Source organism: Eurosta solidaginis, chromosome 1 (assembly GCF_040869045.1).
Source record: "Eurosta solidaginis isolate ZX-2024a chromosome 1, ASM4086904v1, whole genome shotgun sequence".
Classification (NCBI taxonomy): domain Eukaryota; kingdom Metazoa; phylum Arthropoda; class Insecta; order Diptera; family Tephritidae; genus Eurosta; species Eurosta solidaginis.
In genome coordinates, this window is record NC_090319.1 from 258,800,107 (window position 1) to 258,827,583 (window position 27,477).

Here is a 27,477-nt window from a genome sequence, read left to right on the forward strand (position 1 = left end):
TTTGCTGTTGAGTTTGTCATCAAACCAAAATGTTTTAAATTTCTGGAGGGAAAAGGCTGCTGCAATGCCACTATTATCTAAGTTAGCACAAAAAGTTTTGTGTATTCCGGCAACGAGTACACCCAGTGAGCGGGTTTTTTCTATTGATGGCCTTACTATTACAAATAAACGGTCACAGCTCAGCCCGCACAACGTAAACAAAATAATTTTTATTCACAATAACTATGAATCTTGCAAAGAAAATTTCAAATAGGTATTTTTTATATGAATACTGGAAGTATATTTTTAGTGGCCTAAAATATAGACATAAAATAGCTGTTCTTACAAGATGTTTCTGAATAAAAACGTCATTATACAATAAATATATTCATTTTAATATTTAAATTCAGGAAGTGTTAAATCTAAGCATTTGGGAGAAATTTGCTGGATATAAATTTGAGAACCATAAATTTTTCAAAATGTCTGTAAGGTCAGAGAGTAATTGAAAAAACTCAAAGTCAAAATCAAAATTTATTTACCAAGTACGACGGCGTGAGCCGGCGCGCCGATTTCGCCGCCGCCGCCGATAAAGTAATCGGCGTAAACCTCTAGTATCTATGCATGTACATATACACGTTTTTACGTATTTGAGAAAAAGCTATTGGTTGCATTTAACATGTCATGTTATTAATGCCAATTGATTCGTTGAATCGTTTGTGCAGTCAGTGGAAATATTTGCGACAAACGTTAAAAGTGGTAAAACATAATACTATCTTGAAAACATTCAAAGATCAAAGGAACACGTAAAATAATAGAACTTCAAAACTGCCTTTGAAATTAGTAAAATGTTATGATTAATATCCGAGGCTGCTAGTAAAACTCACGGAGATTTACATTGATATCTAAAAATTTTAAACATTAAAAAAAATTATAAAAATCATTATACGGCATACGTATTCTTTTCTAAAAAAAATTTTACCCTCATGTTGCACTCTTAACTTCTAGCTTTTGAACTAGGTCATCCGGTGATATGCAAAATGGCTCCTTTTATAGGTAATGATTCAGTGAAAAATATTTGGTGAAAGGAACACACAAACTCACGGTTGAGCTGAGAAGAACAAACAGGATGACACTGTTTCCAGAAAAAAACGCCATTTTTTTTTTGTAATTTTTTTTATATTAATGCATTGCTTTTGTTATTAAAATACACAGATCACCCTTGAAAAAGCTAGAGAGACCAGCGAAACGTCGGGTTGGAATGTTGAAGCAAGTTGCTTTTATTTGCACCCAATGCTAATGGTCAAAAGAGCCTAAGAAAGCCTTAGAAAACGCCATTAGTTTAAATCGAGTTCAAAAATGTTGCGAAAACTATAAAAACTGTTGAATTTCAATGGAATTTATGTTTTCCCAGCTAATCCTGGGGATAAATATTACAAGTTATGCAATAATTTGTATATCCTAATTTTGACAGGGACCCAAACTGTTATTCCTATTATAGTAAAAGTCATTCAGAAAAATGTATTTCCGTAATTTCATTCCTTTAGTTCGAAAGAAATTATTAAATCCCAACTTATATTTTATCAGTCCGAAAATAAAAGTTAATCCGGACTTTTATTTTTAAGGACAGAATAAAAGTCCGGCCCAATATTTATGGAGCGGCTCATCCAAATGAAACGATTTTTTCATACAGAATCTGTCTCGTTTGAATAAAAAACGGTGTACCAAATTTCAAGGCAATATCTCAATTGGATCAAACTTTATGCCGAGGATGCAGGTGCAAGTTTACTATGAAAAAGTGAGCATATTATTATTAATAGGTCTGGAAGCACTGCGACCTTTGTGCAGTTCTATTGTGCAAAAAAGTACGCACATAATACCATAAGAGTTGTTTTTAGCTTTTCTATGCTAAATTCCTGGTATTAATAACCAAACAGGTTTCATATCTTGACATTCAGAAGAATATATTGGTGAAAAATTAGTTTCATTTGGATGAGTCGTCCACTTAAAGGTCCGGACTTAACTTTTATTTTCGGACATATAAAACAAAAATCCGGATTTTAAATCTATTTGTGAATTTTTTTGAATAAGGTCCGAAAAATAAAGAGTGCGTGATTCCTTATGAAAATGCTATGGATAAATCAGGTATTTTTCGACTCGGACTTTTCGATTAAACAAAAAAAATATATATAAACACGAAAGGACAGGATTTCATACCTTTCATGAATGGGGCTGAACAATAATCTTATCCCATTCGTAATATCCAAATAATCGGCTGTATAAGATAAGAAATATATAGTGAAAAGATGTACATACCTAAGCGATGTTTAAAATAAATATAAAATAAAAAATAGGTATGTACTTTGTGTAAGGATGCAAAGTTTCATGTTTTTTGTAGCCTGCATGTAAAAACTATGAGGCGCTCACCAAACACCAAACGCATACAAACGGACATGGGCTAAATCAACTCAGCTTTCCATCCTGATCATTTCGGTATACTTATTGGTGGGTCTATCTATTTTCCTTTAAGGACCTACAATTTTGCGATTCGTGACGAAGTTAATATATCATTTTATTTTCATGAAAGTTATAAAAATAGCCATTGACATGGGTCCCTGATTTTTAATATATGTGGCGTTCCATACCAAGACGCTAAAGTTACGTATGTTTATTCTAACTCTTCAAGAAAATTGAAAAAAATGTAACGTACGAAACCAAGTTTTAATTAGTAGGCATATTTGGCCGATACATTGTCGAAAGATTTTTGATTTGTTATCGAAAAACTATCGATTTTTTATCAAAAAGATATCGATTTGCTATCGGAACAACACCAATTTATTATCTACGTGTTATAGATTTATTATCGGAAAGTTATGGATTTTTTATCGAAAAGCTTTCGATTTTTAGGGATAAGTTATCGATTGTATACCAAAAACTTATCGAATCGTTTTCGAAAAGTTACCGACTGCACATCGAGGTGTTCCCAATTTGCTATCGGCGAATTATCGAATTATCATCGGCGACTCATCGGTTTTTTACAAACCAGAAACCGATAAAACTTTAATATAAAATCTAAAAGAAATCCGTAAGCCGACGATAACAAGCCAATAAGAAACCAATAAGAAGCCTGAATCTCTCTATACCAAACCGATGACTTGATGATATTTTTATCGCTATCGACAATGACCGGATAATAGATGGCGACGAATCTGTTCACAGAAAATTCGAAATTATATGTTTTTGGTGTATTTTCTCTGTTTTGGTCTAACATAAACTCTGTGCGAGCTCTAGTTAAATTAACACCGCCCATTTTCTAGACGTGCAGCTGTATGTTTACTTATGGCACTTCAAGACTACGTGGACTCAAGCCTTTTGTTAATGGGAGTTTTAGGTATATTGGCAAACCATCGTGAAGATATTGAAAATGTGATGTGACATCAAAGCACGGAAAACATTTCTTATGATGTTGCTGATAAAGTAAGGTAGAAGGTAATGTTAAGGGCAACACCTCTGAAACCCCAACCTTCAGTCTCATAAGCTACTGATCGATAAAAAAAAACAACACGATTTCCGAATGTACACAAAAACGCTCTGACCGCAGGTGCCTTCAATTTAGATTCTTTTACAACACCCAAATCCACAAAAAAATAATGCGATCGCCGTTATAAAGTTGTTATGATAAAAAAGGCATATATCTGATTTAAACACAAGACTGATATAAGCTAATTAGTATAATCTATTTATTTATTTCAAAGTTAAGAAATTTATAGGGGTAAAATGATAGGAGATTCTGAAAACGTAGTGAGCGGAGGGCAAAACGCAAAAATATTTCAAGTCGTCTTATTTGATATCCCAAGTTTTTACAATACTATAAGTTGCAGTTTTAAAGTATGGATCATGGAAGTTCGAGCTAAAGCTAAATTGACTGCGGAATAGAAATGTGGCATCAAAAATTCCAAGATTTGATATTTCGTCAACAGTATCTAACATAGAAGACCAATAAGAGAGTCTGATTTCCGACTGCCGTACAAATGTTTCCAATTATCGGCGTACATAAAAAAAAACGAGTTGATTAAAAAATTACCTATGTAATTTGACAAATAAGAGAGGACCCATCACACTCCCCTGAGAAACCCCAAAGGAAAGTATTTGTAATTTAATTTTTATTATCCCAGAGAAATAAATGAGTAAAAAATAAATACTTGGCGCGATTTATGTCCGAGAAGTTTAGGCCGAGCTTCTCTTCAAATTTGTGTTGTGTTGCTTTTTAATTTGACTGTTCCGTTCCACTGAAACGTATGCACTTCACAAAAATTTATTATTGATATACATCAGTACCTGATTATCAATGACTGTAACAATATATTTTGATAGCACCCACATTGCACCAAATAAACAGAAAAATATTAAACTGCAGCTGGCCCTTCACCGCAATCTTCGGCTAACCTCAGGCCGTAATATTTTAGCAATTAAATAATGTGCTCACTTTCTTTAAAAATACATTAATTGAGGTAATAAATAAAAAATAAGGTAAATTAATTCCCATCGTGCAATCAGTATACGCACACGGTAAACCCTTACACTACCAACAAATTAAACAACAAATATAACCAACAATTAAGTAGATACCATCTCGACGGCATTAGTTGTTAATTTCTTTTGCAACCCCACAAAAAGTAGGTTAAAGAATTTGCACTTTCTTCGCACAGCATGACGACAAGGAGCAAAAAAGGTTAACGTTTGGGGTAGCGATTCACAGCACTTTATATCCCTTACTTAGCTCTCATTTAGCAGATACTTTATTTAGATAGAGCAAATAAGCCTTAACAATTGTTCGTTGATTTGTTATTTTGTTCTGGTTTCATGGTTGGTTGGATGCCTATTCGAATTGCAGAATAAATCATTGGTTAGCGCCTGCGGCGTTATAAATTCAAACATTTTATATTTGTTTTTATACCCAGCTGTACTTGTACACAGGATATTATAACTTTTATTGCATAACGGTTGGTTGTACAGGTATAAAGGAATCGAAATATATATAGACTTTCATACATCAAAACCATCGGTATCGAAAAAAAGTTTGATTAAACAATGTCCGTCCGTCCATTAACACGATAACTTGAGCAAAATTTGAGGTAGCTTCACCCAAAGCGGTATACGACTCAGAATAGATTGATATTGAAAATGAGCGAAATCGGTCCATAGCCACGCCCACTTTTTCGATATCGAAAATTTAGAAAAATGGAAAAAATGAGATAGTTCAAAAATGAACACCGCTAATCTATAGAAATCTTGTAGGTGGATTGGTTTTATGACGAAAAACATTAATTCCAAAAAATTTTGGAATATGGGCGTGGCACCACCCACATTTGGAAGAAGAATCCGTTAAAGATGTTACATTGAAATTTGGCAGAGACACTATCCTAGCCAAATTATATGGACTGAATAAAGATAATCAAAATCGGTTAAAGACCACGCAACTTTTCTTAAAGGACTAACCGTAACAAAGTTTCCAATAACTCTGTGGTATTTAACTACATTTGACTCAAGTTCATTAGTGGTAGCCTCGTTATCCCTTTTGCTTCTTTTGAACGATGATCTGAATGACTTCAGAATAGAACCATACATGTATTATTGCGCAGCCTTATAACACTATTAACCACACAAAGCAAACAACAACAGCGTTTCAAGTGCACAGCTGGGTATGTAATGCTCGGTTCCAGACGAACTTAGACTTTCTTAATTGCTTAATTTGGCCTTAATCGCGGTAAAAGGGGTGCATATGCACATCTTTTATTTTGTTGTAGGTGTTTTCTTTTGTCGGCAGGATCCTAAGGCGAAAAATGCAGTAAGCTAGAAAAGAAAATAAAAACAAAAACCAAATAACATGTCATAACTCAGCAATTGGAGAAAGGCGTGAGGGTGGTCCACGATCGGTTAGCATCTTGTTTTTTAGAAATGTTTCTTGTTATTTCTAGTTGTTATTGATGTTTTATTATTTTTGGAAATGATCCACACAGTAGAAATGCTAAAATGTATAAAATATCAACAACAATAAAGGCAAAGATGCAAAGCAATCAGTTATCTTAAGCAACCAAACTGAAGTAGCTAATGGAAGCTGAAACGACAATGAAGCGACTCAAGTAATGACATACAAATGCTGCCAACTAAGCAATCAATGGTTGAAATAAAAAAAAAAATGTGAGGGGGAAAAATAAAAATTACCGACAAATGAATAGCAACAAAATGCAAATGGTTTGTCATTGGGTAACCATAAAGCACCGCCAGGTCTTGGTATATATAATTAATATGGATCGTATTAAATCTAGACTTGGGAATATCTTTTTTTCTTATATTGCATCACATCAACTCAATCATGAATCGGTTGTTATCGAAATTTTATTATTCATCCAAGTATTTTCTTTGGTATCGTGGAAAGCAGAAATCTTGTATGCACTTATTCCGAGACTGCTCTAGTTTAGGACTCCCTTCTTTTTTGCAAGGCCTCTCACTAAAATGTGTGCATTGCTGCTCCTCTAAAGCGCGTTCTAGTTCCTCAAGCATGTCGTCGTACCTGGCTGAGTTTAAAGCGTTTCTGACGTCTAGCGTGTTCAGCAACACTAACGGTATTTCCTAGTGGTATGTCATCGCGTATTTCTGGACTGCGTCTTTACTTTTGCTATTGCATCAATTCTTTAGTAATGTTGTAAATCCTTTTCCCTAAGGGCTCGATTCGCTTCCTCGCAAAGTGCACGTTAGTTCTTTGCTTAAGAGCAGGGCGTAGATTTTTTTTTTGCCACTTGCACGCCTTCAACTTTTCCAGGGCCTCAGACTTGACTGCGTACGTGTTGCTAGTCTTCGCATACTGTGGTATATTTACCGAAGTTCGCGATTTCGCTGTCCCACTAGTACCCTTGCTTCTTTCCGCTCCATATTCCACTCCGTGACTTAGAGATATTTAAAAGATTATTATTATTATTATAACTAGGCCTGGGAGCATTGCGACCGTTTTGCAGATCTATTGTGCATAACATTTCAGCCTAATTTTGTATCTGGAGGCTTTTGATATATCTAAGTACCTCTTCAGGCTTTTTACTCCATATCACATAGATATTAAGAGTCACACCACCTATATGGGAGAGTCTCTTCCTAGCCAGAGCGACGCATTCGCAAAGAATGTGAACCGCGACTTTGAGATATTTCAAAGATAGAGCATCTTGTTTTTCCTACGTCCCCATTGGTAGTGTCGGTTATCCGTTCTAGTGTTTTGCTTGACAATCTCGGTGAAAAGTGATGTAATTGTGATCACTGTCAGTAATGTCACCTACGACTCTTCTCCGCATATAGTTTGGCCGTAGACTACAGAAAGTTATGTTATAACGGGGCCATGTATCCAAAGCCCGGTCGTCGATATGTTGGGGCCGTGAGTGTTACCCACGTTCAAAGTGAGCCTGACTCTATCTCAAGAACTAACATGACACCACTCAAATTCCACTGTTTCTTGGATTTTGGGCCGTGCTGCTGATATGACAGTACTTTGCCGGAATAAATGCAGTATGCTTGGCTTGTAACAGTTTCAGTTACTAATCTGATTGTTGGGCGAATGATATGTCGGCAGCACATTATCTCGCCTTGTTTTTCGTTCCCTAAACTGCTGTTCAATACCATCCAAAGTGGTGGATAGATAGTGACAGTTGAAAGCCGTTATGCACGTGGAAAACCCATCGAGTAACACATTTCTACAATTTTACTTGGGCTCTTCAGATAATCCTTCTTGACCACTTCCATGTAGTGCATCCCGGGTTTTAGTTCTTGATTCTGCTCTGATTTTTGGCTTGATTTACAGTAGGAATTTCATGTGTCATCTTAAGTTGCTTCACTTTCATAGCTAAGGCAAAACCTTTTAAAACGTGCTCCACCTTAAAATGGTCCATACGCATTCAAACTACTTGCATTTCCACTACATACACCATATAGCGAACAAATCTTACATTCATTGAGGTTTGCCGTGTGTACTTTACATACTGACAATGAGCACTGACAGCGCATAACGCTTAGATAAACACATCAAATGTCACTAAGTGTGTGGCAATATGTAGTAGCATTCATAATTTTACCGCCATATTTTTTTAAAACCTCCACATCAGGGGCGTAGCCAGAAAATTGCCTTGGGGTGGAGTTCAAAAAAAACGTGCATTTATAATATGATATGAAAAAGGTTACATTAAAAACTCAAGCGCATGCGTCGGCTTTTCTTTGCCATTTCATCTTAAACTTCATCAGCGGTAACAAGTTGATCACGGTGGATGCTTAGTGATGTACAGCCATTCAATCGATTTTCACTCATCGTGTTTCTCAAATAGTTTTTAATCAGCCTAAGAGTTGAAAAAGATCTCTCGTTCATTGCCGTTGTTACTGGAAGCGTACACAAGATTTTCAACAACATGTGAACATTAGGAAAACCCACAGAATCGCATTCCTGTAATATTAATCATATATAAATAGATAAAAAAAAACCGAAACACCTTCAGGAATAAGTAGAATTCATGCTTTTGAGCCTGTGCATGAGATCCAACGTATACGTATATAAAATTCAAAAGAAAGAAACTGATCGAATAGAAACAAATTTAATTTAAACTAGTAAGGACGGGACTGTCTTCGGCTGTGCCGAAGACTTCATACCTTTCATGAATGGGGCTGAACAATAATCTTATCCCGTTCGTAATCTCCAAATAATCGGATGTATAAGATAAGGAATATATAGTGAACAGACGTACATACCTAAACGATTTTTAAGATAAATATAAAATAAAAAATGGCAAAAAACCCCCTTATCTGAACGATCGGTTGTATGGGATATATATTATACATAGCTCCGATCGAAATGATTTTTACAGGAAATCTTCTATGATATATTAGAATATATATCACCAAGTTTAACGTTTTTATTTCGGAAATTAAGGGAGAAAATGCCAAAAATCTTTCTATCTGAACGATCGGTTGTATTGGATATAAATATATATAACTTCGATCAAAGTGATTTTTTCAGGATATCTTCTATAATATTGTTACGAATATTAGCAAAACTAAGGGGTGCTGCTATCTCTAAGCCGATGCTAAACAGTGATATCATGCACATCCATAGATCAATCGTTATGTATCTACATAAACGAAACAATAATTGCATTTACACATATGTACCATGTACGTATACGAGCAGCGGAGAATCAATGCACAAACACATGCATATATCTGAGATACTCCTGAAAGTATGCAATGAGAGAAGCTATAAAATCGTGCAATTGTAGTTACAGCTGAGAAATTTGAGAGCTGATGGCAACTAGTAGATTCTGGAAATGGAAGCGCCTAGAATATGCGAACGTTGAAATCAGAGAGTATAAAAGGCAGCAAATGTAGAGGCGCTGGAATTCAGTTTGATTTGAGCTATCAAGCAGTTATTGATTAAGCACGCAATCTGTCGGGCAATAGTAGAGTTTCATTTGAGCTATCAATCAGTTTGGTTGTTAACAAGCTAGTTGCAAAGTATAAGTGTTATTGTGGAGTACTTTAATAAAGGCCATTTTTCCATTATTCAATATTGGAGTTATTTATTCAACAGTTTAGTGATTCGAACTTAGCAGAAGAGCAAATAAGAGGATTTGCAAGTAAATTCGTTACAATTGGTGTCAGAAGAGGAATTGTTGAATAAAACAAGGACATGGCAAAGTTCAGTGAATTGAAGATCCAGCAACTGAAGAAGGAGTTGGAGAGCCGTGGATTGAATACAACCGGCATTAAACTCGAACTTCAGGCACGACTACGAGAGGCAATGGAATTAGGAGGAGTTGACGTGGAAGAGTATGACTTTCATCTGGATGGCGAGGAAACAACAAAAATGGAAGAGACAGTTACGCAGACAGTTACGGGCACAGACTTGAGCATGATTTTGGCTGCAATATCTGCTCAAACATCGACAGTGGCTTCTCAACTGGAATCGCAAAAGACAGATATAACATCTCAACTGGCATCCAAGATGGAAGAACAGAAGACACGTATTGCAGAAATGTCGTCAGAAATAACATCGAAGATTGAAGCGCAAGAAACGCGTATTTCAGAAATGTCGACACAGATTACATCCAATATGGAAGCACAAGAGGAGCGCTTATCATTGCAGGTGGCACAAATGTCTTCGCAGTTAGAAGCAGAGAATACAAAAATTGTATACCTCGAGGACAAAATGGATGCCGAGATAGAAGCTTTGAAAGGTCGTATACAGGAGTTGCAAATAAATCGCCCAACAGTTTCAGCGAGTAATCCAAAGGTAAAGACACCATCCTTTGACGGTTCTGTTCCTTTTCAGGTCTTTAAGCTACAGTTTGAGAAGACCGCAGCATTGAACCACTGGAATGCTGAAGATAAAGTTGCAGCTCTGTTCGTGGCACTGAAAGGGCCTGCCGCGGAAATCTTACAGAATATTACAGAGTACGTACGGAACAGTTAAGACGCATTGATGGCTGCTGTAGACGAAGGCACGGAAGCGAACACAGGAAACATATGTATCAAATAGAATTGCAAAACCGTTACCAAAAAGCTAATGAGACTTTGCAAGAGTTTGCTTCGGATGTTGAAAGGTTGGCTCATTTGGCAAATGCGGACGCACCCGTGGAGTACACCGAGAGGGTAAAAATCCAGAGTTTTATAAACGGCATACGGGACGTAGAAACGAAGCGAGCGACATATGCAAACCCAAAACCCACATTCGCAGAAACGGTATCCCATGCGCTGACTCAGGAAACAGCGTCACTTTTGAGTAAGCTCACATACAAAGCTCATCGCGTGGAAGTGGAAAGGCCAGACTGGGTAGACACAATTTTGGAAGCATTAAAAGGAAAGCAGCAGAAAAACGATGGTGCCGTCAAATGCTTTAAATGCGGAAAGCCAGGGCACATTGCAAGTTATTGCAGTACCAATCCTAACAGTTCCAGCAATGTGGGTGGCCGTAAACGCAGAGCTGAAGGAGAGGAGCAAATCTCAAAATCCACTCAATCGTTAAACTAAAGCGAGTCAGCCGCAAGGGGCGACAGCTGGCTCCCTCAATTGAATGCGCCATAATCTCTATCTCACAAATTGGAAGAAGATCAAGCAATCTTACTGTTGGAGGACATGTGGATGGAAAGGAACGTTTACTGGCTGTAGATACGGGTGCATCCCATTCCATCATTCGATCAGATTTAGTCAACAAGAAGATAAGACCATTGCTTGGAGCAAGATTACGTACAGCCACCGGAGAGGACACCCAGGTAATTGGAGAAGTAGAATGTGAAGTAGCAATTGGGAACGTCACTGTACTACACAATTTTATAGTGATAGATATTGTTGATGAAATCATAATTGGAGTGGACTTCTTAATCAACCAAGGCATCAAGATCGATATGCAAAGCAAGACGATGCGATATAAGAACATGGATGTGCCACTTAATTTCGGCTACGAGAGAGGCTACAGCAGCAAACGAGTGCTGGTGGAAGAGAGTCAGCAAATACCACCAAAATCCGAAGCAGTCATCTGGGCAAAGGTTGATGGAGATTGTGAGACAAACAAATTGTGGGTTGTCGAAGCAGCAAAGAAATCAGAACTGAACATACTTGTAGGCTATGACAAAACAAGATGGACGTATTCCGGTAAGAGTACTCAATGAGTTCAAGTCACCACTCAAACTGACCAGAAGAGCTATTTTGGGAAGATGCCAAGAGGCCGAAGTAGTTATTAACTGTGAACAGCTCCAGGAACACGTTTCATCTAGTAATACTGATCTTTCAAATGACATCACGGCATGGACGGAGGGGCTAGATCAAGATTATCAGAGAAAGGCAAAACAACTGCTCCTAAAGTACACGAACATATTTGACCAGGATGGTTCCAAACCAGGCCGCACCAATGTTGTCAAATATTATATTGGCACTGGAGACGCGAGGCCGATACGTCAAGCTCCTCGTAGTGTTCCACTTGCGAAACGGGAAGTTGTGAGTCAAATCGTACAAGAAATGAGAGACAGCGGCGTCATCGAACCATCAGCTAGTCCATGAGCCCACCGGTAGTACTTGTATAGAAGAAGGATGGAAAAATGAGGTTTTGTGTGGACTACCGGAAGTTGAATGACGTTACGAAAAAGGATAGCTACCCATTGCAAAGAATTGACGACACCCTGGACTCGCTATCTGGTACGAAATGGTTTTCTACACTGGACTTGAAAAGCGGCTACTGGCAAGTTGAGGTGAAGGAGGAAGATAAAGAGAAAACAGCCTTCAGTGTCGTTGATGGTCTTTAGTAAATTTAAAGTAATGCCTTTTGGACTTTGTAATACACCAGCTACTTTTGAGAGACTCATGGACCAGGTACTGAAAGGTCTACATTGGAAAACATGCTTGGTGTACCTGGACGACATCATCGTATTGGGCAAGAACTTTAATGAACATCTTAAGAGCTTGGAGGAAGTTTTCCAGAGAATAGCTGGCGCTGGTCTGAAGTTAAGTCCCAAAAAGTGTGCGCTGTTTAAAAAGGAAGTAAATTATTTGGGTCACAAGGTAACGACAGAGGGCATCTGCACTGCAAACGAAAAGATAGAGGCTGTAAGGGATTGGCCAAGACCACAGAACCTACATGAATTGAGAAGTTTCCTTGGGCTGTGCACATATTACCGCTGATTTGTACCAAATTTTTCCAGCGTAGCCCATAGCCTCCATGATCTTACAAGGAAAAATAAAGCTTTTGAATGGAAAAAGGACCAAGAGGTGGCTTTCCAAACATTGAAGGAGCGTTTGTGCACTGCCCCAATGTTGGCATATCCGATTCCAGGGGCAACATTTATTCTAGATACAGATGCGAGTGAATATGCTATAGGAGGCGTTTTGTCACAACTGGTTGATGGAAAGGAGAAGGTAGTTGCATATTACAGTCGTTCGATTGGAAAACCAGAGAGGAACTACTGCGTTGCGCGGAGAGAGCTGTTGCCATTGGTAGAGTGCATTAAACATTTTCACAAATACCTCTACGGCCAGCGATTCCTTTTCAGGATAGATCACGCAACGTTACAATGGCTTCTGCAGTTCCGTAATCCGGAAGGACAATTGGCACAGTGGATCGAGCGACTACAAAGCTATGACTTTTCCATTGAGCATCGGAAAGGTAGTACCCATGGAAATGCCGATGCAATATCACGAAGACCATGTAGTTTGGAATGCAAGCACTGTTCATGGGCCAAGGCTAAAGAAGACATTATAGATGTCCGGCTAATGACTATAACGTGTACGGATGAATGGGACAAGGAACAACTAAGAAAGTGTCAGATAGAAGATACAGATCTGTCACATGTTATGCAAGGGCTCGAACGAAACGAAAGACCAAGCAGAGAAGAGATGTTAGCAGAGAGTCCCATTGCGAAGTCATATTGGGCACAGTGGAACAGTTTAGAATTGATATCCGGTTGCCTTCATCGAGTATGGGAGAGTGAGGATGCTCAATGCAAGAAGAAACTGATAGTTGTTCCCAGAAAGAGGATTCCAGACGTGCTCAGCGAGCTGCATAATGGTCCAAGTGGAGGTCATCTTGGAATCACAAAGACGCTCGAGAAAATTAAGCAGAGATTCTATTGGGTTGGTTGTCGTCAGTCGGTCACCGAATGGATTGCCAACTGCGAGGTATGCAACAGAGCGAAAGGGCCCAAAACACGAAGTCATGACCAGATGAAGCAATATAACTCAGGTGCACCATTTGAAAGGATCGCCATGAATGTCGCAGGTCCATTTCCTACTAGCAACCACGGAAACAAATACGTACTGGTGATTATGGATTATTTCACTACATGGCCAGAGGTATACCTAATCCCAAACCAAGAAGCAGAAACAGTAGCAGAAGTGGTTACAAACGGTTGGGTTGCAAGGTATGGTGTACCAATGGAGTTACATTCTGACCAAGGCAGGAATTTTGAATCAGCTGTGTTCCAAGAAATGTGCAAGAAGTTGGGCATTCGGAAAACACGGACAACTGCATTGCATCCTCAGTCCGATGGTATGGTGGAACGTTTCAATAGAACGTTGGAGGAGCATTTAAGGAAAGTATTTAAGTAAGAAAGTATTCTTGATTGCCTACCGATCGGCAGTACATGAGACAACGGGCCAAACTCCCGCAAAAGTAACTTTTGGCAATGACCTTCGACTGCCAGCTGATTTGAAGTATGGGATAGAAGCCGATGCGGAGAGGAATGTCAAGAAATCCACTGGTGTCTTGGAAGAAGAGCTGAGAGAGATACACGATTTGGTAAGGCAACGAGCAAAGATTATGAGTGACAAGATGAAAGCGAGGTACGATAAAGCAATTAATTCGGAAGGGTTTCAGGAAGGAGGTTTGTTACTGCTATACAACCCACAACGCAAAAAAGGTTTGACCCCGAAATTGCAGTGTAACTGGGAAGGCCCATACAAAGTTGTAAAACGGATCAACGATGTAGTGTACCGCATACAAACCATTGGCAAACCACGAACCAAAATGAAAGTGGTTCATTTGGAGAGGCTAGCAGCGTTTAGATCGAGAGATCTGTCTGATCGGGACGATCAGACTTAGGTGGAGGGCAGTGTTACGAATATTAGCAAAACTAAGGGGTGCTGCTGTCTCTAAGCCGATGCTAAACAGTGATATCATGCACATCCATAGATCAATCATTATGTGTCTACATAAACGAAACAATAATTGCGTCTACACATATGTACCATGTACGTATACGAGCAGCGGAGAATACATGCACAAACACATGCATATATCTGAGATACTCCTGAAAGTATGCAATGAGAGAAGCTATAAAATCGTGCAATTGTAGTTACAGCTGAGAAATTTGAGAGCTGATGGCAACTAGTAGATTCTGGAAATGGAAACGCCTAGAAGATGCGAACGTTGAAATCAGAGAGTATAAAAGGCAGCAAATGCAGAGGCGCTGGAATTCAATGTTATTGTGGAGTACTTTAATAAAGGCCATTTTTCCATTATTCAATATTGGAGTTATTTATTCAACAGTTTAGTGATTCGAACTAAGCAGAAGGGCAAATAAGAGGATTTGCAAGTAAATTCGTTACACTATATTAGAATATATATCACCGAGTTTCACCTTTATACTTTCGAAATTGCAGCAGGAATGACCAAAATTGTCTTATCTGAATGTTCGGTTGTATGGGAGATATATGTTATAGTGGTCCGATCCTACCGGATCCGACAAATGTCTAATATAATACAAAAATACATCCTTGTGCCAAAATTCATTGAGATATCTCAAAATTTGAGGGACTAGTTTGCGTTCCAACAGACAGACGGACGGACGGACGGACAGGCGGACATGGCTATATCAACTCAGTTCGTCGCCCTGATCAATTCGGTATACTTAATGGTGAGTCTATCTTCTATACTTCTCAACGTTACAAACATCGGACCAAAGCTAATATACCATTTTATGTTCATGAAAGGTATAAAAAGTCATTTCTACACGGAAAAAACACTAATGTGTTTTTTACACTTTAAAATGTGAAAAACACATTATTTTTTTCATTTATCAAATAATTTGAATTTTACATTTTTGAAATGTGTTTTTTATATGAAAAAAATGTAGATATTACATAATAATAATGTATTTTCCACATGGAAAATAATGTCAAATTTGCATTATAATTCAAAATAAGAAATACGTACTTCAAAAAAATGCTGTAAATTTAACAATTTTTAAATGTGGAGAATAAAATCAAAGCACGAGAATTAGTATCGTTTAGTTCGGCAAACAAACAGAACCGTAAGCAATGTTTATATTGTAACGAATTTACTTGCAAATCCTTTTATTTGCCCTTTTGCTAGGTTCGTATCGCTAAACTGTTGAATAAATAACTCCAATATGTAATAATGGAAAATGGCCTTTATTAAAATACTTCACAATAAAACTCAAACTGTGCAACGAATAGCTTGCTTAATAACCACACTGATTGGTAGCTCAATGAAACTCTACTATTCAAAATAATACTGCTATTGCTCGCTAGATATCATCTTAATCGCAACTGCTTGACAACTCAAATCAAACTGAATTACTTCTTACTCGCCTGCCCCACTTTTATAGTTTATGCTGCATACTTTTAGGCTCTTCGATTTCCAGAACTTACTAGTTAGTTTCGGCTACAAAATCGCCAGCCACAACTACGTGCACAAATTAATGCTCTCTCTTGTGACAACTCAGATAAGATATGTGCATGTGTTTGTGCATTGCCGCTCCACTGCTCGTATACGTACATATGTGTAGACGCAATTATTTATTCGTTTATGTAGATACATAATGATTGAATTATTGATGTGAATGTTTGTAGTTTACAGTCTCTCGAGTACACATAGGCGTATAAGTAAATGCATCTGTGTGTGACATCTCTCTGGGCTGCCTTATATATGTGTATACTTGATTTGATTTTTGACGTAAATACTGCTTGGCATGGCCTTAGCATCGCCTTAGTGATGGTATAGCTTAGTGATGCTAATATCCGTGACAATATGTATGTTTATATGTAGCTTGTCGCCTTGACGTAAGGGCAGAAGAATCATGCAAATATTCAGACGCATGGAGTTTTCATATTTATTTGCCTTTTCATTCCGATGAATGTAATCGCGGTTGAGGCAAACGAGCAAACGCCTGAATTGATTATATTCACGCATGCAATAAGTTGGTTGATTTTAAATCAATATCGATTATGTTCGTTTAAGCAAGTTGGATCATTGAACACGATCGCGTTGCCGAATGTTATCGAACGTTGTTGGGTTCGATTTTTGCTGTTCTCTGATATGTATGTAGATGGTCGTAAGGCAAATTTACAAGGAAACTTCTTTATGAAATTTTAGTAAAAGTTAACATGTACATTTGTATATTTAATGCATTGCAGAATTATTATGAAACAGAATATGATTAAAATATATAAGTGTTCACTTCGTACATACATATGCTTGCATATTAAAAATATAATATCACCAACAAAGTAAATACGTAGCAGAATTATAAAGAAATGTATTAACATAGACATAAAAACATCAAATATTGTAACGACCTAAAAAAAAATCAAATGCTCCTGAGGCAAGGGGGTTTAAACCCACCCCCTCCCCCGTCGCTACGTCCCTGCTCCACATTGGTCTGCAGGTATATCTAACATACCCTTTTGGCATCTTGTCATACTTCTGACATCAGGGAATCTACCGCGGTAAGTTCTACACTTCAACAATGCGGTCCTTTTTGAAGACAGCCAGGGAAATAGAAGAATGCATTCTGTAAAGTCCTTAAAATCTATCACCAGGAGAAATTGTAGTAAGATCGCAGAAATCCTAATTAGTTTTGACCATTTCAATTCTCAAAGATAACAATCAAATTTTGTGTATTAAATGGTGATATCACGCAATTACCTCACTCACGGCAATGCCTCATCATTTGTTTGCTATTTGCAACTCTTTTAAATAAAAATATTAAAAAGTAAATACAAGACAATACCAATTCAAAGTCAATCATTACCGCTTCGGTATAAAAACGGTTCGGACCATGTTGTTTGCTACCGTTTGTGTTCATTAATTTTCCTGTTCGTTTAGGTAAGTAGAGAAGATACAGGAGCGGTTAAGAATAAATAAAATTGTATGGCGCAAAAGGACGAAAAAATGCTCAGGATGAACGATGTAGAAGAAGGAAGAAAAAGATGATACACAAATAAACGTTCATCATCATAATTAATTGACGCTTAAGTTTTTATTTTGGCCGCTATGTATTTTAATTAGTAAGTTTCATCGCTATTGCGTCTTCTTGTCAGCCTCTGTCTTACTGTTCTAGTGGTGCGCGATCTAATTCCACAACCTACCTAACTCACGTTGCCCCAGCGGGTTAGGAGGCTTAGAATATACCCGCGTTGGGTATGTCTGTCGTAAGAGGCGACTAAAATACCAAATTGATTCAAGGGGCTGTGTAGCGCAGCCCTATTAAGGGGTTGCCAGCGCCATATATAGCTTCTCTAATCCTGCTCTGGTGACCACGAACTCCGGATGGATCTAGGGGGTGGGAGGGCGGTATGGCCTAGAAGGTTTCATGTGGTCATACCAAATCGTTCCCGAGGTGGTCGGGCTAGTACCTTTATAGTGCTTGTTACCGGATCTGCATCCGACAAAGGACCATAAACATCGATAACACTCCCCAAGGCCTTCGGGAAGTGTCCTGATCGCTACAACAACAACAACAACAGGACAACCAAGGGAAATTAAATTGTCCTTGACCTAATTCTTCCGCTCTTGTGGAGGTCTAAATCTTTCCCTGCTACAGTTGTCGATAGGAATACTTAAAATTCGTAGAATTACCTAGCCTACGTAACCTTTGGATTTCAATATACCGCACTATGTTCATATCTGCGCAAAGCAATGCAAACACGGACAATATATATCAAAACAGGTATTAAGAGAGACTTATAGAGAGTGATTTTTGCTTCTCGAACGTGGATTTTATTCTCCAACCGCCTATTCAGTCCAAAACAACACTTTTTCAAAAGAGTGATTCGGAAAAAGCAGAACTTTATCGCGTTTGTTAAGCTTAATTAGCAAACGCCAGCAATTGTACGAACTTATAATAGATTTTATCATCGCGGTATACATCTGCTGCAGAATTATTTTCTCAGCCTCAGACTGAAGAAATCACACGATAGAGCTCCTGATAAGCTTTGCAGGGAACTAAAATTTTGGGCAAATCATCATATGGGATATCCATGGATGCGCCGGTGGAATATGGGCCATTATTCCTACCGTCCAGCATTTGACACCCCTCTCTTGTAAATAAGCGCCTCTCTTTCCTTTCTCGTCACAATTACGCTGTCATAGACGCCAACGAAGTTTTTTTTTATTCTCCTACGCGTTTTGGTATATTTCGAGGAAGGACATTACAACGCTTTCTTAAGAAATTCAGTCGTATGTGGTTCTAAGATGGTCGCTGTCTTTGATTGATCAATTTAAACACATATACATACATACATACATAGCTGAGACTTAAACGCTGTTGGTACAGCTTTGGCTGTCAACTGTTTCGCTGTGCATTCGATTATCAAAGTTCCGAGGTAGTCATTAAACCTGTTTTATTTGTTTATAGCGCGGAGCGGGCCTTCGTCAATTACAACACCGTCAACTTGGCTTTGTATGTTTGATTATAGCATTTTCAGGTCAAATGAAACTTTTTTCATTTCAAATGAAATTTTTTTCATTTTAAATGAAACTTTTTCAAGTCAAATGAAATCATACTACTAAGGTAATTGTCAATATATTTATATCCTACTTTATAACGCTAAGTATTTATCAAATTTTTCTTTAAGACAACTATTTCTAATTAGCCACATTGAAGGCAAGGTCGGCTTAGTTTAGCCTTGCCTTTTGATCGTTTCAATTTTTAATAGATAAAGTAGCAGGGTTATACGCTAGGCAACTTATATACTACAGTTTAACCACCCACTTGAAATAAGCACCTATATTTTTTACTTGTGTCTACTCCTCTTATATATAAAGCACATTCTTCTACATATACTTCGTTAATAACGTAGGAATAAAGCAACGTAGAGAACAAATAGAAGGAACCAAAGAGAATGATGTGAGCGTATTTCCTATTCACTGTCTGACACCAATTAACACATCGGTTGAATCCTCTGTATTATGCTTTTCTCTTTGACCAACGTCTTACCAAACTACATAGAACGATAGCAAGATATTGAGAGAAACATTACTTTTACCAACTATATAGTAGAGCATGTGGTTTGTGGAGAGCTCTTTTTTAACTATGCTGAAAAACATAACGGTAAAAAGTGATCTTTTATACTCTATGGCGTAGTTACATTGCACTTTACTCGTTTGGGCCTTTGAAAACATATATATTTGTTTTTATTCCATTATTTTTCATTGTATATTGTATTTAAATGTAATACTTAGAGGCGGCCACCGTGGTGTGATGGTAGCGTGCTCCGCCTATCACGCCGTATGCCCTGGGTTCAACTCCCGGGCAAAGCAACATCAAAATTTTAGAAATAAGATTTTTCAATTAGAAGAAAATTTTTCTAAGCGGGGTCGCCCCTAGGCAGTGTCTGGCAAGCGCTCCGATTTTATTTCTGCCATGAAAAGCTCTCAGTGAAAACTCATCTGCCTTGCAGATGCCGTTCGGAGTCGGCATAAAACATGTAGGTCCCGTCCGGCCAATTTGTAGGGAAAAATCAAGAGGAGCACGACGCAAATTGGAAGAGAAGCTCGGCCTTAGATCTCTTCGGAGGTTATCGCGCCTTACATTTATTTATTTTTATTTACTTAGAATATATAAATTAGAACTAGCTTTACCAGGCGCACGTTGTAACGCCCGAGATCGAATGGATGTTGCGTTATTTTTTCTGTTTTGTTTGTTGATAATTTAATTTATTGTTCTGTAAATTGAATTGAATTTTGTACGCATATTTGGTGAAATTTTCTGTTAAAACATTTTATTCTTGTATCTTATTGTATCTTATTTTAAATTATTGTATTGCTTTTATTTTAATTATCCTACCATTACGACATCCAGATATATGCAGTATAATATATTCCATTTGTATGGGAGGTGCCACGCCCCCTTTTTCCCAATTCCATATTTTCTTGGTGGTGTTAAGGATTGACCTCATATAACTCCTTACTGAATTTCAATGTTCTGGCATGTATACCTTCAAAGGTATGCAGTACCAAAGATTCCATTTGAATGGGAGGTTCCACGCCCTTTTTATATATCGAAATTATTTTTAGTCTGAAACCTTCCCGTTGATCGAAGGAACCCATAACCAAAATTTGGTGATGATTGATGTGTGGGAAATACGTTTCCATAGCGAACACACACACACACATAATTTGATTTTTATATATATATGGCTAAACCGATTTGGGATTTCAAAATCAACTAACCATCATCTCTTCTTCCTGTATCTTTCCTAAAAATTTCATGGCAATCTGTCGAGCCGTTCTCGAGTTATGGAGTGACAATCAAAATGTACACTTCCTTTTATATATATAGATGGGTAGATTTATTAACCGATATCGCGCCATCGATTTTTCGATAGGATTTGGGGTCAGGAAAAAAAGTTTCACTACGCATACCCAAAAAAATAATTTTGAAGCCTGCGAAATTTCATTTTTTTTACTTTTTTTGACTTTAATTTTTAAGGGTTTTTCCTACTAAAAAAAATGTCATGCGTATACTCTGTCCGACCTAAAAGCGTCCGCTAAAAACGTTGGTATACATGAAAATTATACAATCAAATGAAAATTTTATAGTGTTCATAGTGTTTAATGTGACAAAGTGTACCACAAATCGATTGTTTTTATTCGCACTACAACGAAATCGATCAGAATAGTTTAAAGGAAACTTAATCTCCGAAATTTTTTTTAGTAGGTCACGAAAAAACCCTTAAAAATAAAAGTCAAAAAAAGTAAAAAAAAAATGAAATTTCGCAGGCTCGAAAGTTATTTGTTTGGGTATGCGTAGTGAAACTTTTTTTCCTGACCCCAAATCCTATCGAAAAATCGATGGCGCGATATCGGTTAATAAATCGACCCATTCTAATATATATATTCTAAGTATTACATTTAAATACAATATACAATTAAAAATAATGGAATAAAAACAAATATATATGTTTTCAAAGGCCTAAACGAGTGAAGTGCAACGTAACTGCGCCATAGAGTAGAAAATATCACTTTTTACGGTTATGTTTTTCAGCACAGTTAAAAAAATCTCTTCACAGTCCACATGCTCTACTATATAGTTGGTAAAAGTAATGTTTCTCTCAATATCTTGCTATCGTTCTATGTTGTTTGGTAAGACGTTGGTCAAAGAGAAAAGCATAATACAGAGGATTCAACCGATGTGTTAATTGGTGTCAGACAGTGAATAGGAAATACGCTCACATCATGCTCTTTGGTTCCTTCTATTTGTTCTCTACGTTGCTTTATTCCTACGTTATTAACGAAGTATATGTAGAAGAATGTGCTTTATATATAAGAGGAGTAGACACAAGTAAAAAATATAGGTGCTTATTTCAAGTGGGTGGTTAAACTGTAGTATATAAGTTGCCTAGCGTATAACCCTGCTACTTTATCTATTAAAAAATGAAACGATCAAAAGGCAAGGCTAAACTAAGCCGACCTTGCCTTCAATGTGGCTAATTAGAAATAGTTGTCTTAAAGAAAAATTTGATAAATACTTAGCGTTATAAAGTACGATATAAATATACTGACAATTACCTTAGTAGTATGGTTTCATTTGACTTGAAAAAAGTTTCATTTGAAATGAAAAAAGTTTCATTTAAAATGAAAAAAGTTTCATTTGACTTGAAAAAAGTTTCACTTGACCTGAAAATGCTATAGTAGCTTAGTGTAGTTTTTTTGGGCCCCGGATGACATTTTTCCGATGGCCGAAGTTACCTCTCCAAAAAATCGTTCCCATCGTTCCAATAGTTTTTCTCTAGCCTTAATATTTTCATTATGATCCGCCCCTTGCTTAAATGCTTAATTCGGACGCCCTTTTCAATTTTTTCAAATGCGCCATAATTTACTTGTGTTCCGATTTTTGTGAGCTCTTAACTTTGAAACCCACAACCAATATCTTTTTCGTTTGTTTGAACTACATAATTTCAATATTTTTTGAATTGTACACATTTGGAAACTTCTTCTTTAAGTTAAGCCGCCAAAGCGGAATGTGCGCATGGTTCATAGTGTTGTATAGAAGCAACTGTAAGTAAATAAATATCGTTTCATTCAAATATTATACTGTTAAAGGGTGTACCACTGGGTGGTTTTTCTAGATAAAATTTTAAACATTTTTTTTTTTTTGAAAAAGTAAAATCACATTGCGGAAAATCTAAGGTAGTCATGTTCGGAGGTACGCAGCAGAGCTTACGATTCCTTCTGGAATGCAAGCGAGAATTTCGATGCTCAAGAAATAGAGAACACGGTTTCTTGCGGGCTTTTGCAAATGTATCGATATGGAAGATGATGTATACATACAAGCTCTGCAGCTGCGAGGATTAAAAAGGAGAGGAGTCGAGTTGTCCTTTCACTTGTCAACGTCTGTACCTCGGAGGTGCAGGGAAGTGAACTTACGCTTCCACTCATATGGGAACGTAATTGATTTAATAGAAAGTAAGTAAGATTCAACGATGAACTATATGAGTTTTACACTGCCACTAGTTCTACGAATCAATACCGAGCGGCTGCGTTGGTTAGCCATGGTATGCGAATGTGAAATATGCTCTGACCCAAAGGGTAGTCTTTTCGGAACCTGCCTATCCAAGCAGAAGAAAAGGGTACCTCACTTCTTTGAAAGGATCAAGTGGAGTACGATCTAACAACGTATGGAATCTATAATGGGCGCCAAGTAGCTAAAACAGAAATGACTATCGCGATTTGTAGGACGGCAAAATAAACGAACAGTATATACTACGCGCAATCGCATGCTTCCGAGTGAGATCGTGGCTGCACCACGGAGCTTAGATTTTTCAAACATCGTTCAAGCAATTAGTCAATATCGTATTTCCATCTACTGTAGAAAGTGTCTTTATTTCCTCTCGCTATTGCTTTGTTAGGAATACTTTTACAGAACAGCAACAAATTTAAAAATTTCCAAGCAGAAGGTAGGAAATCAAGAGTTTGAATTTCTTTGGTTTTGACTTTTGATTTGCTGGTCTTCTTGTAAATTTTGTCAATAAAATTAGACAAATTTTCTTTCTGTGATATCCTTATGTATAATTTAAATAAAATAATTAAAAAGAAAAATTTTTTGTTAAACGGTTTTATTGAAAACAATACTTACATTAAGTAATAATAATAATAAAAGCTAGAAAATAATTAGGTAGGTCCTAGGTACTAGTGGTCACACAATTAAACAAAAGCGTTGGACGCGTCGTTCTATTGATAGTCATAAGTAAGATCAGTTGAACCTTAATCAGGTTATGCTCCGCCTCACACTTTATTTAATTGTCTGATCAACGCCCCGGACTGATGAGTGTAATCACTAGTACCTAAAACCTACCTAATTATTTTCTAGCTTTTATTATTATTATTACTTAATGTAAGTATTTTTTTCAATAAAACCGTCTAACTTAAAAATTTTGTTTAATTGTTTTATTCTCAAGTTTTTAGTCTTTATTTAATTGCCTATTATTTCTCATTCTATTTAGTTCATTTAGTGACTTATTATTACAAGGACCTGTTCCTGACAATTTATTACAATCAAAGTCCTAAATACATAAGCCTTCCAAAAACTTTACTCGACTCGGCGCCACGTACGCTTGTCCCTCCATGAACACCAAAGTATTTTGATGTCACTTCTACCAGACTGAATTCCAAATATGAGCCAAATCGGACCACAAATACGATTTTTTTAATATCTCGATCTTTGCGACACCTATCGCAGTTTTTTTCCTTATTATTGCATTGTCATCGGGTTCTGAACTATATTCTAAGTTTCAAGCTTGTAGCTTATCAGGAAGTTACTTAAATTTTAATGACAAAATTCGTTCACAACGGCCGGCCGCTATACAGAGTCAGGCTAAATAAAACCGTATAAAAAACCAATCAATCGACCACCTTTTCTGTAAGTTTGTAGCTATGAATGTAGCTACCTTGAGTATAATGGAGCACATCAATGAAGCAGAAAAAGTGCTACCAAAGAAAGTAAAATAAAATAGTATTTAAATTAAAAAAGTTAAAATGAAAATGTTTACATGACATCTGTGCACTCAAAAATGCCGGTGGTAGCTACCGGTGCAAACATATATAAATACGTAATATATATGTACGTATGTGCTTACACATCAATTGGTTTGCTCATCTTGAAGCCGGTGACAGTAAATTTGATAGACTAACCTACATATGTACTTACATATATTTTTCATATATGTGTATTTCCCTGCAAAAAAACATCACAATACACCTTTTCCAGCAGTACCTACTTTCGGAAATATCAATTAGATTTTAAAAAACTTCAATTCTATTTTGGAAACTATCGTTTGAATTTTTGAGTAGCCAAATGTTCTTTTGAAGACGCCAAATGAACTAAAGAATCATTGTGGACAAAATATGTGTGATATATTATCCGTCAACTGTCTGACAGGATGTTCAAGATGGCTACTTTTTCGCGTTTTTGCAGCGTTTTGACAGGATGTTCAATATGGCGGCGCATACGGCCGGCTATCTCCAGCGGGAGATGCAGGATGAGACCACGATATTTACTTTAAAAATCAGGTGATCGGCTCTATTTGTAGTTTCGACGTCTATGCCAAAGACATCACACTTGTCTTATCTACAATGTACAGAATTTTCTTTAGCAAATAACAAAAAAATGCTTATTTTATTGGGCATTTCACAAACGTGTCGTATTTATGTAAGCTATTAGTATTTCAGTTGTTTCGATGATTTCCAATATAAAATTTGATTAATGCATAGCACATACGGAAAATAAGAGACCTTGTAAATTACCTACAACTTTCAATTTTTTTTTTATTTCTTCATATCGTATTATTTTATTTTATTTGATATTTTAAATTTAATTTAATTTATTGTTTCTTTTTTTTTTTTGTTTGCGCTTTATTACTTCATATAAATTTTTCCAAATCCTAAAATAAACTAATTTCACCTTAAACCTGAATACCTCACCACGTGCTTTGTTTTTGTAAACACTTTTTGTATCAATAATAAAATTTCACATTTGCTCTTTTTCGTTCTGACTCTTTATTTCCAACAAAACAGCAGTGTATACATCTGTTCGAGCACCTGCATGCACAAAAATTGTGTATATGATTTTGCTCATATCAACTCTACCATATATATTGTTCCGACAATAAGCCACAGTGTTGCGACTATACTTACGCTGTACTCCATACAGTACATACACCAATATTACACATTACGCCTGCATTTCTACATATATCCCCCATAAATCATACCTCTCACAAAGACTACCACTACGCTTATACTTACATTTACATTTTACGCTTCCATCCAGGATTTTTTCAAGCTTTAAGAAAGCGTCAGTTTAATTTTAAAAGAATCCAATGAACTGGAATGAATTCCATTTTAAAAAGTAAAAAATGTACTTCAGAAACGCCAACATTAGAGGGAATGAAATGTACTTCCAAAAACTTAAAATGTATGTATGTCAAATGTACTTTCGACGGTGACAAATTCATTTTTAACTTTACTAATAAAAACAAAATATAAAATAGTTAATGTGGTTCTAAAGTACATTTGATATTATCGAAAATACATTTGAAAAACATTTGATTCTTTCTAAAGTTCATTTGCTTTTTTCTAAAGTGGATTTGATAATTCTAAAGTTCATTTGGCTCCTGCGAAAGAACATTAGACTATACTAAAGTCCAAATGACACTTTCTACAATCGAATTGATACTTTCGAAAGTACTGTTGAAAAAGGTGTTGCCAGAAAAACTTCAAACTTGTACAAATAACGTCCTAACGGGTTTGGGGCCTTAGATTATACTCGCCATAATGCAGGCCTATAGTAGATGGAAAATCTTAGTTCCCTACTCAGGTTGCACCTGGACTTCGGGCCCGCCACATAATAGGCCCTACCATAGGCAAAGGAAAAAACACTTAACCGAGTTCTCAATTGCCTACTGCGTAAAAAGTAGAACTTGTTTGCAAGATTTTCTAGCCCAACTTAGAATTTCTTTTCTGTCGCTGTATTCGCTTTTAGTTGTGAAGTAGTTGACAACTAGTTGCTTTGACTACACTACAAAAATTTGTACATATGTTTAGATTTATATTTGACTCTCTTACACTTGGGAGGTCACACTATGTTTACACAGTCAACTCATATTCAATTTCAAATTGCGGTAAATATGACAAAAAAAGGAAATTAAGAGAAAACATTTGTTTTAAGTAGCCTTCGCATTCTGTTGGTACACACGCAAGTCGGTGAGGCTGGGATTGTTTGTATTTCAATTTAAAGTTTTTTTTTTTATATTTTAAGGCCAATGTTACAACTCAAAAGCGGCGCCCCAAAAGAATAAATCTGTGCTCGCTGAGCAGAGTAGCACTTTCAAATGCATTTCATCTCTTACGAACAATATTCTGCTTTGCTTCAAGTTGGGTGCTAATACCACAATGTTCTGGTACCAGAGCGTGCCGGATCCATTACCAACATAGGAATGTTTGAATTGGTATCACCACCTAAACTTTCGCGATGTGTTTTTGCCATTACTACAAAACCTTCTTCGAAATGTAGTGTATTTAATTATTCATGTCGAAGAATAAAAGGCTTCGCTGTGTAGGTCATGTTATGCGAATGAACAACGACGCTGCGGCCAAGAAGTTATTTCATTCGACACCCACATTTGGAAGCAGAGGAATGGGGAAACCTTCACAGAGTTGGGAAAGGCAAATGCAGGAAGACC